We start from the raw sequence: 11,561 nt of genomic DNA on the forward strand, positions 1-11,561 counted from the left end.
AATTATTTCAAGTATTTCGGCGGGAACAACTATGTACATTTTTTTACCAATCATGGTATTGCAGGGGACTTTTTCTCAATTTTTTTTTAATGTTACTATCGGTCTATATACGTTCTTAACGTTATATAAGTGGTTCAGATTTCCTTCGTAACTCATCCATTTTAGTCGAAATCGCATGTCAACTCATCACACCAATCCTTCTCCTTATTTTCTTGCATTACAATAAAACCTCTTTTCTAAAAAAATTAGGATGGTAAAATAGGAAAAATACAAATAAGAAAAATAAAAGAAATGACATAAGATTTAAAAAAGAGGTCAAAAATGGAAAAAAGAGCTCAGTTTGATAGCACACTTAAAAGATTGTACGTGCAAACAGCTGAAACCAACAATGATGAAATAAAAGAGAAAAAAGAAGTGCAAAATGACACAGCAACCGCCAACCGGAACTTCCAAGGGCGAACAAGAGACTATTGCTAAGATTAGATTAGTCGGTTTTCTTTCTTGAGATCTTCTTTAAATTTTATGCCATTTCTTTTGCTTTTTTATTTGTATATTTCCTATTTTACCCTCCTAGAACTTTTATAAAAAATGATTTTATTGTTTTGCAAGAAAATAAGGATGTTGGTGGTGTAAATCATTAAAATAAATATGATAGGGTGTAAATCACTTGCTACTAGGGGTATTCAAGGTTTAGTTAAAAACCTATGCAAACCCAAAAATCGAACCAAACTGATCAAATAAAGCGATAGTTGTTTGAGTTTGGTTTGAATCAAAACAAATCGAAAAGAAAAAAAAATCAAATCAAACCGACAAATTATATACACAATTTTTATAATTATACATATATAATATATTAATTTTTATAAATAATTTTAAATACTTTATTTACTTTTTCATCAAAAAGTTCTATATATCTAATAGGATAATGAATTTTACATCTTAAGCCCATTTCTTTAAAGGAATACATGAATCCAAACTCATTTGTTCAAAGAAACAACTAAGAGATTTACGTAAAAAACTTTATATTTCATATAAAGGAAATTCACTTGATTAAAGCTTATAGATCCTATGTTATGGCCCACATAATTAAAGAGTAATAACGGATTATAAGTTGAAAAAGTCTTTCCTAATCATAGGGAAAAATAAGTTCACGAGAAATATCATTAAATTTTTAAAAACCAAAAAATCATAATAAAACCGACAACAACCAATCCGATGGATATGTATTATAGTTGATTTGATTTTAATAATTAAAAAACCGACTAAATTAATTGATTTTGATTTTAACCAAAAATCAACCCATACCGACACATGAACACCCCTACTTGCTACTTTCTCAATGTAAGAATTCTCAATTCATTTAGTCATCAACCATTACTTATCTGTTTCAAGTTTCAACTTTCCGAGCAAATGACAAGTGAAGAGAAATTCAATTTATGTGTTTGTGTATACGTGTATGTCTCTTTGTTAAGCTCATTGACAAGATACCTTAAAATTGCTATCTACGGCCACCAATCAAGTTAACATAAAACTAGAGTTATCATTTTCTTTGAGAAATGTTGTTACAGAAATAAAAGAATAAGTTTGATGATTGTACCTACCATCATGATAGTTGATAGAAAATCCAAGAACTTAAGGGAAATAATAGAATTCTAGTCAGCTGGTAACAATCTTTTCATCTTCGTGTTTAAAAATACTTACTAATGGGAGATAACTGCTTTCTTGCATAGTTTATGATCAGTGACCAAAATTACAAGGCATCCTTGAACAATTTACTAATCAAGGCCCGAATGCAAAAAGCATTAAATGCAAACAAACTGAATTCGTCCATTCAACCCAAAGTACACACATTGCGCAAATCTTTAGAGGGCAAAACAAAGAATTTAAAATTCTAATGGTACCCTCGTGTTTGGTAAACATGTTTTGGCTGTTCCTTATTTACTATAAAATAGTTGAAATAGAAATATATGAATATAGTAATGGATAGATTTGTCTAAATTTGTCTCTTTCCATTTTCCGCCCTCTTATCATATGAAGATGGTAAGTATGTCAAGGAAAAGGTTACTGGAAACCATTTCAGCTTCATGTGCCATCACTTTGAGCCCAGTATGACTTCACTATTACCTCAACCCGTTTCAAAGTACTAACCACTTTAACTTTTTCCCACTTCCAAATCTCTTTTCTTCTGAGCATAAACATTATTGCCACCATCATTTGGCTTTTTTGCAGAACTCCACCAAGCACCTAAAGCCAAAAGCACAAGAAAACATTGAGAGTTCAGTAAACATATCAATATATCAGAGATGATTTATCGGGAAAAGAGGTTACATACTCCATCTGTTGTTCATCATAAACAGTATCATCAATAGCATTTGTAATTGCAACAGCGATACCCATGCTTCTCTTGAACCGACTTGTGCAGAGGTTTTATGAAACCAACATCAAATACAGCCTGAGAAATTCAAACACCAACCACAAGGACACATGATTTTAGTTCTAAATTCATCCGCAGTTCCAGATTGAGGTTAAACTTTCAAATTAGTTTTCTGAAAACTCATCACCACATCATATCACTTCAGATGAAGTTCATCAATTAGAGGGGTTACTCTTATGTTTTTCACTTTAAGGATTAAGTCAATATTACAAAGAAAAGAAAAATCATATATGCCACAGGAATCAATTAGGTATTCGAAGAAGTATACTTTTCATTAGTGAAATTTGCTACAAGAGATTTGCATTTTTATCAGTAATGCAGAAATCCAAGTCTGAGAGAAGAGGGGGCAGGGGAGGTGTGATTACATCAATTCTGGTGGCAGTTATTTAACACTTATTTTGTACAAACAAAAAAAACCTCGCAACTATCAGTAGTCGTCAAACTGTTATGTATTTGATGCACTACCTTTGTGCATTGTTAAACTTCAGTATCTTAGAGTTTGACATCAACTACGTGCAAAGTTTATTTCCCCTAAAAAAGAAATTGCTACATGGAAAACACTTTCCAAAACAAGCAATCGCTATCTAATACGCGTTCTGTAATCCTTCTAGATGTTAAGTCTTACGCTACAAGTCACAATATGAAGTAAGCAAGAATCAGATAATAGAAGAATCAGTACAAAAATTTCCTCCCAAGAAGCCTACAGTTTTACAGCAGGAGCACTGATAACAAATCAGTTACTGACTACATCATTCCTCTGGACTTCTTTCTTTCTATTTTTTTATTATATAGTGTTTTGGACAAAATATAGTTCCTTTTTGCCTCCCTAGTAAAATGAACTCTTTCACGATTTTGCAAAGAAATGAATATTTATTAAGGAGGGGTAAATCATTAAAAGACAAAAGGATAAGATGTGAATCAAAAAGTAATGCATAGGTTAAGGGTACAAAAATGCAAAGAATTCCCTATTTGACCACCCAAGATTTGCGAACTCCTTAGAGAAGACATGCAGAAAGTTGTCCTTTTTAAATCTTGAAGACATACCTTCCTCAAAAGACTGCTCTCACCAGTAATAATTGCTATAATCACGCAAATCATCTCTTCCTCTAGTTCTCTATGTAGCAAGCTCAACAGGCAATCAATGACATTTTTTCCTGACCCTGGATTGCGGATATTAGTTAAAAATAAAATAATATACATGTCTGAAGCAATTACACTTCACCAGAACATTGAAATAAATAACAAAATAAAAAATCCATTTTCAAGTGTGGAACTATTTTAGCACATTGAAGGAACAATGATGTTATAGTAGTTTAACTAACAACAAAGAAAGAAAGAAAGAAGGAAGGAAAGAAAGAAAAAGAAATGACCATCTAAGCAAATCAATCTAAGGCAGTGGCTATTTTACAAACGCTCTTTCCAATATCGCACTTTAGGTATGCAAATCTCATTTTTGTCATCATCTCTACTAATACTGTACAGATGACATGTGAGATATTATGGGATCAATTAATCGCGTCAAACAAATTTGTTGGCCCAACGCCGTCATTACAGAGCTAAAAAAAATATTCTTTTGTGTATTCATAAAGATATAGAACACACAACCTAGCTATGATACCAATGTAAGATTAATACGCGGGGCAAGAACAACAAATTGTGTACCTTTCGATTGCAGTGAAAATCATTGAACACACCACCCAAACAATTGCCCCAAAGTCGACTTCGTCTCTCTAGGAAACGTAGTTATGTTCACGAACTAGATATCCGTTTTGTCTATGTCTTCTTTTTGGGAGTTTTTTTCAAAGAAGAGAATCTTCTATTTTTGTATCCGGAGAAAAAGCGTTCTTTTGCTTTTAAAAAAGAAAAAGTTACGAAAGTTTTGTTCTATTCTGAACCATTACTCTACGTACACGTACAGGTAGTGTAGGAGTTATATTGTGGGGTAACTTCTTAGTAACTCCTAGTAACTTCCTGTAAGTTTATCTCTCCTAAACGGGTTGAGTCGGGTCATTCCACATGGGTGACCCGCAATCCAAACTCAAAATCCAACAAGCACTCTTAAGTTTGTTTAGTTCTTTTAATTGCCATTTGAGTATTTCTAATTTTCAATTATTTAGACGTGATTTGAGACTAAAATTTAATATTCTAAATGCAAAGTTCATGTCAGAATATGTAATTGGAAAAGCAGTTGATGGGTACAGAAATAATGAACTGTGTACTTTCCATTTTGAGAGATACTGATCTCCAACTCTCAATAAAATCAACTTCAGAGAAATGAATCACAAAATTATAAGTGTAATATATCCTCTGCGGAATGCACTCATATATCAAAATTTAAAGTAGGAAAAAGTAATCCCTTCCATTAATCAGATATGTGAGGAAGAGATAAAAATCTGGATGCGTGTCCTAAGTAAAACTTAACAAGTTGAAAGAGTTCCACATCCTTGTTATTTTTCCTGCGTTCATTGTTATTTTAATTCTGCTAAGTTTTCCCAGTCTGGAAGTTCCAATTTTTCACTTAACTGTTATTCTTTTATTTTATCACCAGTGAAAAATCTTTTGCTTCTTATTTTTTGAAATACAATTGAAGCCTGTTTTTGCGACCTCCTCGAGGACATGGGTGAAACTACTTTTGCCACTCACTTGTTAGATGCGGTGCTAATATTTTTGGGAAAGAGAAATTACTTTGGTTGCTACCTTATGGTGCTCTTTGTTTCTTGAACATCACTGCAACCACTTCCGGACGTTCTAATATCAGGTTAGTTGTTCAATTCATTATTTTGCTATAAACTACATACCAAACTCTCAATATTTTTAAGAGAAAAGACATCATTTTCCCCTAAACTTGGCCGCAAAACTCACTTTAGCAACTAAACTTAACTGACAATTATTTACCTCTCTATTCTTGTCGATAGTGTATTAAATATCCCCTAAGTAGAGAGAGTGTACTCACCTTCCTGGAAGCAAGTGAGAAGGAATTTTTTTTAAAAAAACTGATAAAATAATACACATGTCATCTTTTTAATGGTCAATACATAATTAATACTCTTAATATTTTTTTCTTGATATAATAGTATTTTTTTTTAATTATATGAATTTTTTATTTTAAGACAAATAAAATATGTGGGTCCCACTTTTCCTTTTAAGTTTTTTATTTCTCTTCTCTTTATTTATTGTCTTCTCCATTGCAGGAGATCTTGAATTAATTACACTTAATTCTTAATGGGATTTTTTTTTTTAATTTCTTTTCTGATTTTTTTTCTTTTCCATTCTCTTTCTTTCTGTTCTTTCTTTTCCCCAAACCTGCAAACCTCCGCATACAATTAATTATAGCACAATTTCACAATCTCTTCCTCTTTTTTTTTTTTTTTTTTTTCAAGATTCCTCAAATCCAGTTGTTTATTAACTCAAATATAGTGACCCATCTACGCATTTGTTCTCTTCTGTGAAAAAGACGATCTGGGTTGTGCATTTTTATTCTCAAGGATGAAGAAAGAGGTGGCAATGGTGTGGTAGAAATGGAGAATTTTGATGATGAATATTGCAATGGAGATGATGATGAAGTGAACGGAATTTGCAATTTTGGGGCAATTTGCAAAAGTGTAATCAATTTCTTGGACCGGTCTCGACTGGAATTTGAGGCCCTAACCCACTTCTCCACTAAACCCACTTCTGAGCTTCTTTCTATCTCCTTCAGCCTCGTCATTTTCATCTTCACCATTTTTTGATTTTTGTTTTCTTTCGGGAAAAAAAATGGCGAGTTCTAGTGGTACTATAGGGAGACCATCATCTTCACACGGGTCTGAAAGGCTACCTCCTCATTCTTCTAGTACTACTAATAATTGTTATGGAAGAAATGGGGTTGCTAATAACAGTAATAATGAGTGAAAAACGATGACGTTTTGGAGAGAAGTATATGATGTTGGGTATAGTTTGATTTTGTTGATTTATGGATTGTGGAGTGAAGGAGAAGTGATGGTGATGAAGCTCACGGTGCATCTTTAATGGAGGAAACTTGAATTTGTCATTAAAATGAAGGTCTGCCATGGATGGATGTGGAAAAGAAAAGAAAATAGGGAAAGAAGGAAGAAGAAGGGAGAAACTAAAGAAATAATAAAATAAATTTTGAGGAATTAAAAAAAAATAATAATGACGTGGACCTATCAGACGGCGAGTGGTGAACAACACCCATCTCTCAACTGGTATGGGCCACGTAAGGTTCAAAATAATTTACGTATAAGTTGTTTAAGGGGGTAAATAATTGTCAGTTAAGTTTAGTTGCTAAAGTGGATTTTGCGGCCAAATTTAAGGGGGAAATGATGTCTTTTCTCTATTTTTAACTTCTAATCTGGCACTTTGATAACTTCTGATGTACACACTTACATTTAATTATGCCTATACATGTTAGAAAATTTTAATAACTAATTTTGGTACTTTTAACAACCAATAAATCAAGCTAAAAAACAAATATTCAACTAAGATGTGCACTTCCACTACATATCCATGTATCTGTATAGTTACTCTAGTATGTCATGTCTCCTTGCCTGCTCATACATTTGTATTCCCTTTTGGTCATTTACTTACAAGTTACTCAGTATAACTATTTATTTTGAGAGCTATGTATGTAAATTGAGGGATTCTACTAAATCGATGGTTGAGTACGAATAGATCTGAAAATAATTCAGATTTTTAAAAGAAGTGCTGTTTGTATTTCTCCTATTTGAAGTTCTAAATTTTAACTATATGGGTATATGCAAATTAATGTGAATGCTCGTGAAATTTCTACTTTGTCTGACTTTATAACAAAATTTTGTTATGTTGTGCAAGCTTCACAATCATTGTTCTTCCCACTTTTTTGATAAGTAGGAAATAACAGGTGGTTCCCTCTTAATCAATTGGAAAGCAGTAAATATGATTGTTTGTACATTCTTTTTCTTTGTGACATCTACTGTTCATGATAGAACAATTTTATTTATAGGCTTTCCGTATAACTTTGATATTGGGAGTAAAATGTCCCTTTGTTATTACATGCAAAAGCGATATGAACTTTCCTCCAGTTGTTTATTATTTGCCATTAACATAGTTCAACTACTGGCGTGCAACTTTCCTTGTTCCATATTAGTACTAAAGTACTAGTCTTATTTAGTACAAGAACTTACTCTTATGCCTTTATTTAGTCGATTGATTAGCCACCTAAACAAAATGAACCAGAATATTCAAGTTTACAATCTGGTCTACAATTTGTTTCTGTTAATTCTCAGAAAATATTACAGCTTTTCCTGGGCCAAAATATTCTTCTAATTGTTCAATCACATCTAATTTCTTTCCCAATGTTGGCTACTTATTTAGAGGAGAAGAGCTCCACTGTAATGTCTCTGTTGCTGAAACTCTGGATACCAAAACATAAACAAAACAGTAGACAGTTCGTAACTAAATACCTTCACTCCTCTGGATACCAAAATTTAATTTTAAAAAATGAATTTAGCTAAACTATTAAACAACTGAGATGAAAAGTGTAAAATTCAATTAGCATAATTAGTTTTTAAATTTGTACAGAGTAAAAATCGCTTTTGCTTGCTCTTGCTTTGAAATTTATCAAAATAAAATCTCTAATACTCCATTTTTCACCCCAAAATAATGCAAAAAAATTCACAAAAAATTAGTAAAAAAGACACATTAAACGAAGAACATATATCCGAAGTAGATCTGTGAAACAAAGGAATTGAATATACTCCATACATATAGCCGTTGAAAATATCAGAATCACATCTCAAAAAGCTAGTACTCTGAAAACGTAGAAATCCATAGACTATACATAATAAACGAAGCACTTCCTAACATTTCATAGATACACGATACAGAACCACAAAAAAAAAAAAAAAAAAAAGAACTGAAATGCAAACGATGAAACCATCAAATAATAATGATCGTAAATTCCCAAGATTTGTAGCGGGTTTGAACAAGCAGATTTCTTCTCCTATGAGGTTGCATAGATACTTGGAGTTAGAAGAAGCTTTTCAAGCGGCCTTGAGAGTTGAGGAAGGGATCAAAGAAGATAAAATCTACACTCCGAGGGTTCCTACTACTTCATGAAACAAAAGAAAAGATTCTTGGAAGCCTTCAAGTTTATGGGATAAGTCTAAGGAACAAAAGCAAGATTTCAAGAATCAAGTTGACAAGCACAAGCCTAAGTTGGAGAGCAAAGAAGGCGGTACTAAATCTAAATTTAATTCCCCTTCTTCTATTAAATGTTTTAAATGTCAAGGCTACGGTCACAAGATGAATGAGTGTCCCAATAGAAGAACCATCCTTGCTATGGATGATGGAGGGTACTTGACCAAGGGTAGTGACAATGAAGAAGACCATGAACCTTGTGATGATGACTTTGTAGGAGATTCGGATATCCACCAAGGAGAATATGATACGGCCTTATAATTAGTAGTGAGAAGTATTATGCAAGTTCAAGTAAAGGATGACTTGGACCAAAGAGAGAATTTGTTTCATGCCAAGTGCAAGATCATGGATTCCACTTGTTTTTTAATCATTGATGGTGGGAGCTCTACAAATGTAGCAAGTGTGTACTTGGTTGAACACTTGAAATTGCCAACTAGAAAGCATCAAACACCATATTGGCTTCAATGGTTAAATAATTGTAGAGAATTGAAGGTCACCAAGCAAGTTCCAATCAAATTTAGTATTGGCAAGTACCATGATGAAATCATTTTTGATGTGGCGCCTATGCAAGCTTGTCATCTACTACTTGGTTGACCTTGGCAATTTGATAGAGGAGCTAAGCATGATGGAAGGTCCAATAAATATTCCTTTGTCATGAATGGGGTCAAAACACATTCTTAATCCCTTAACACCATTGCAAGTAAATGAGGGATACAAAAAGATGAGGGAACTAAGAGAGAGGATTACAAGAAAGGATGGGAGAGAAAATAATGAGGGGAGTAAGGGAGAGAAAAATGGCAATTTAAGAGAGGAAAAAAAAAGTTAATGAGAGGAAAAATGAGAGAGAATTCACAAAACAAAAGAGAAAAAGAGAAAAAGAGAAAGTGAGTTTGTTAGCATCTTATCATGAGATCTCTAAAGAAATAGAAGATGATTATCCTATAGTACTTTTGGTACATAGAGATAATTTTTTGCTACTAATGAACAAACTAACTCTTTTCCTAGTGTTGTTTCTTCTCTTTTGCAAGGTTATGAAGATGTCTTTCCCGAGGAGCTACCTAGAGATTTGCCACCATTGAGAGGAATTGAACATCACATTGATTTCATTCCGGGCTCACAACTTCCAAATCAAGCGGCTTATAGAAACAACCCTGAGGCTACTAAAGAGTTGCAAAAGCAAGTTGATGGACTACTTGATAAAGGCTTGGTTAGAGAGAGTCTTAGCCCTTGTGCGGTGCCCGTGATCTTGGTACCGAAAAACGATGGTACATGGAGGATGTGCATTGATTGTAGAGCTATCAATCGAATCATGGTAAAGTATTATTGTCACCCTATACGTAGGCTTGATGACTTGATGAATTGAGTGGCTCTAATTTCTTTTCTAAAATTGACTTAAGAAGTGGATTCCATCAAATTAGTATGCAACTGGGAGATGAGTGGAAAACCGCTTTTAAAACTAAGTTTGGGTTGTATGAATGGTTGGTTATGCCATTTAGGCTTACCAATGCACCTAGCACCTTTATGCGGCTTATGAATCATGTAATGAAACCATTTATTCGAAAGTTTATTGTTGTTTATTTCGATGATATTTTGGTGTATAGTAAATCACAAGAAGAGCATGTTGACCATCTAAAGTGCATTTTTGATGTTCTAAGGCATGAAAAGTTATATGATAATTTGACAAAGTGTACTTTTTGTGTTGAGAAAGTTGTTTTTCTTGGATTTGCGGTTAGTTCTAAAGGTGTTGAGGTAGATGATTTCAAAGTTGAAGCCATTAGGAGTTGGCCCACACCTAAGACCATAGGGGATGTTAGGAGTTTCCATGGGTTGGCTAGTTTCTATAGAAGGTTTGTTAGAAATTTTAGCACTATTGCCGCATCTCTAACCAAAGTGATCAAGAAGGATGTAGCATTTATTTGGGGCGAAGAGCAAGAAAAGGCCTTTGGAGAGTTGAAAGAGAAACTTAGCAATGCACTACTTCTTCAAGTACCTAACTTTGACAAGACTTTTGAGATTGAGTGATGTTAGTGGGGTAGGCATAGGAGCGGTTTTGATGCAAGATCAACAACCTATAGCTTACTTTAGTGAAAAGCTTAGAGGGGCGAGTGAGCATTATTCTACCTATGACAAGGAGTTGTATGTGTTGACACTTAATTTTTTACCTCCCATAATTTGTTTTGATTACCCAGAGTCCTTGAATATCAAACGGAGTGAAATCTATATTTTCATAAGCGAAAATAATTTTATAAAATTATTTAGCCAATTTTGCTTAATAAAGTAATTTCTATAATAGTTTAAATTAATCTAAGTATTTTATAATTACAATATTTTGCTAAATTAACCAAGAAAAAATAGTTTACAACAATTATTTACTTAATAGTTTAAATTGTCAAATTATCAATTATTAGGCATTTCACTCTATTTTCAAGGAGGTTGATTAATTAAAATAAATCATCTTTTGCCCCTCAAATTTTTAATTTCTGCATAATCAAGTCATATTGATAATTTTTAAAATTAATCATAATTGTTTTGGGTAACTAATTATGGTTATATTTGTAAATTTTCTTATGATATGTTAATTACGGCTACAATTGAACTATTAATTAGCCAAAATAGGGCCGCAATTGGAAATATCAAATTCATGCTTCAATTTAATTAAGGCCATCCCTTAAATTCATTATTTTTAGTCGTGTTTTTGGTTGATTAATTTCAATTTAATAGAAACCAATCTCTTAAATTGTCCTTTTTTATTTTTTATTTTTATTTACCCATTAATTCTTTTGCTTTTTCTTTTGTTGTATTAGTGTATATGTATGTGTGTATATGTATATATAATATGTAGAATTTTTATATATATATATAATATGTAGAATTTTAAATAGAAGAAGACCTGAAGAAAACAATCAACAGTTAAGTAAGGTGATAGATGTAGATAGAGATATACAGATTTTCC

General features: G+C 32.7%; 1 long non-coding RNA gene across 1 annotated transcript; it reads right to left on the minus strand.

The window, feature by feature from the left end:
• Nucleotides 1-1,912: 1,912 nt before the first annotated feature.
• Nucleotides 1,913-3,980, minus strand: LOC132069228 (uncharacterized). The gene is made up of 3 exons (XR_009417708.1): nucleotides 3,479-3,980; nucleotides 2,333-2,452; nucleotides 1,913-2,244 (listed from the first exon to the last, which is right to left on the minus strand). It is a non-coding gene; the product is annotated as an uncharacterized LOC132069228 (long non-coding RNA).
• Nucleotides 3,981-11,561: the final 7,581 nt, after the last annotated feature.

This window comes from Lycium ferocissimum, chromosome 9 (genome assembly GCF_029784015.1).
Source record: "Lycium ferocissimum isolate CSIRO_LF1 chromosome 9, AGI_CSIRO_Lferr_CH_V1, whole genome shotgun sequence".
Taxonomy (NCBI): domain Eukaryota; kingdom Viridiplantae; phylum Streptophyta; class Magnoliopsida; order Solanales; family Solanaceae; genus Lycium; species Lycium ferocissimum.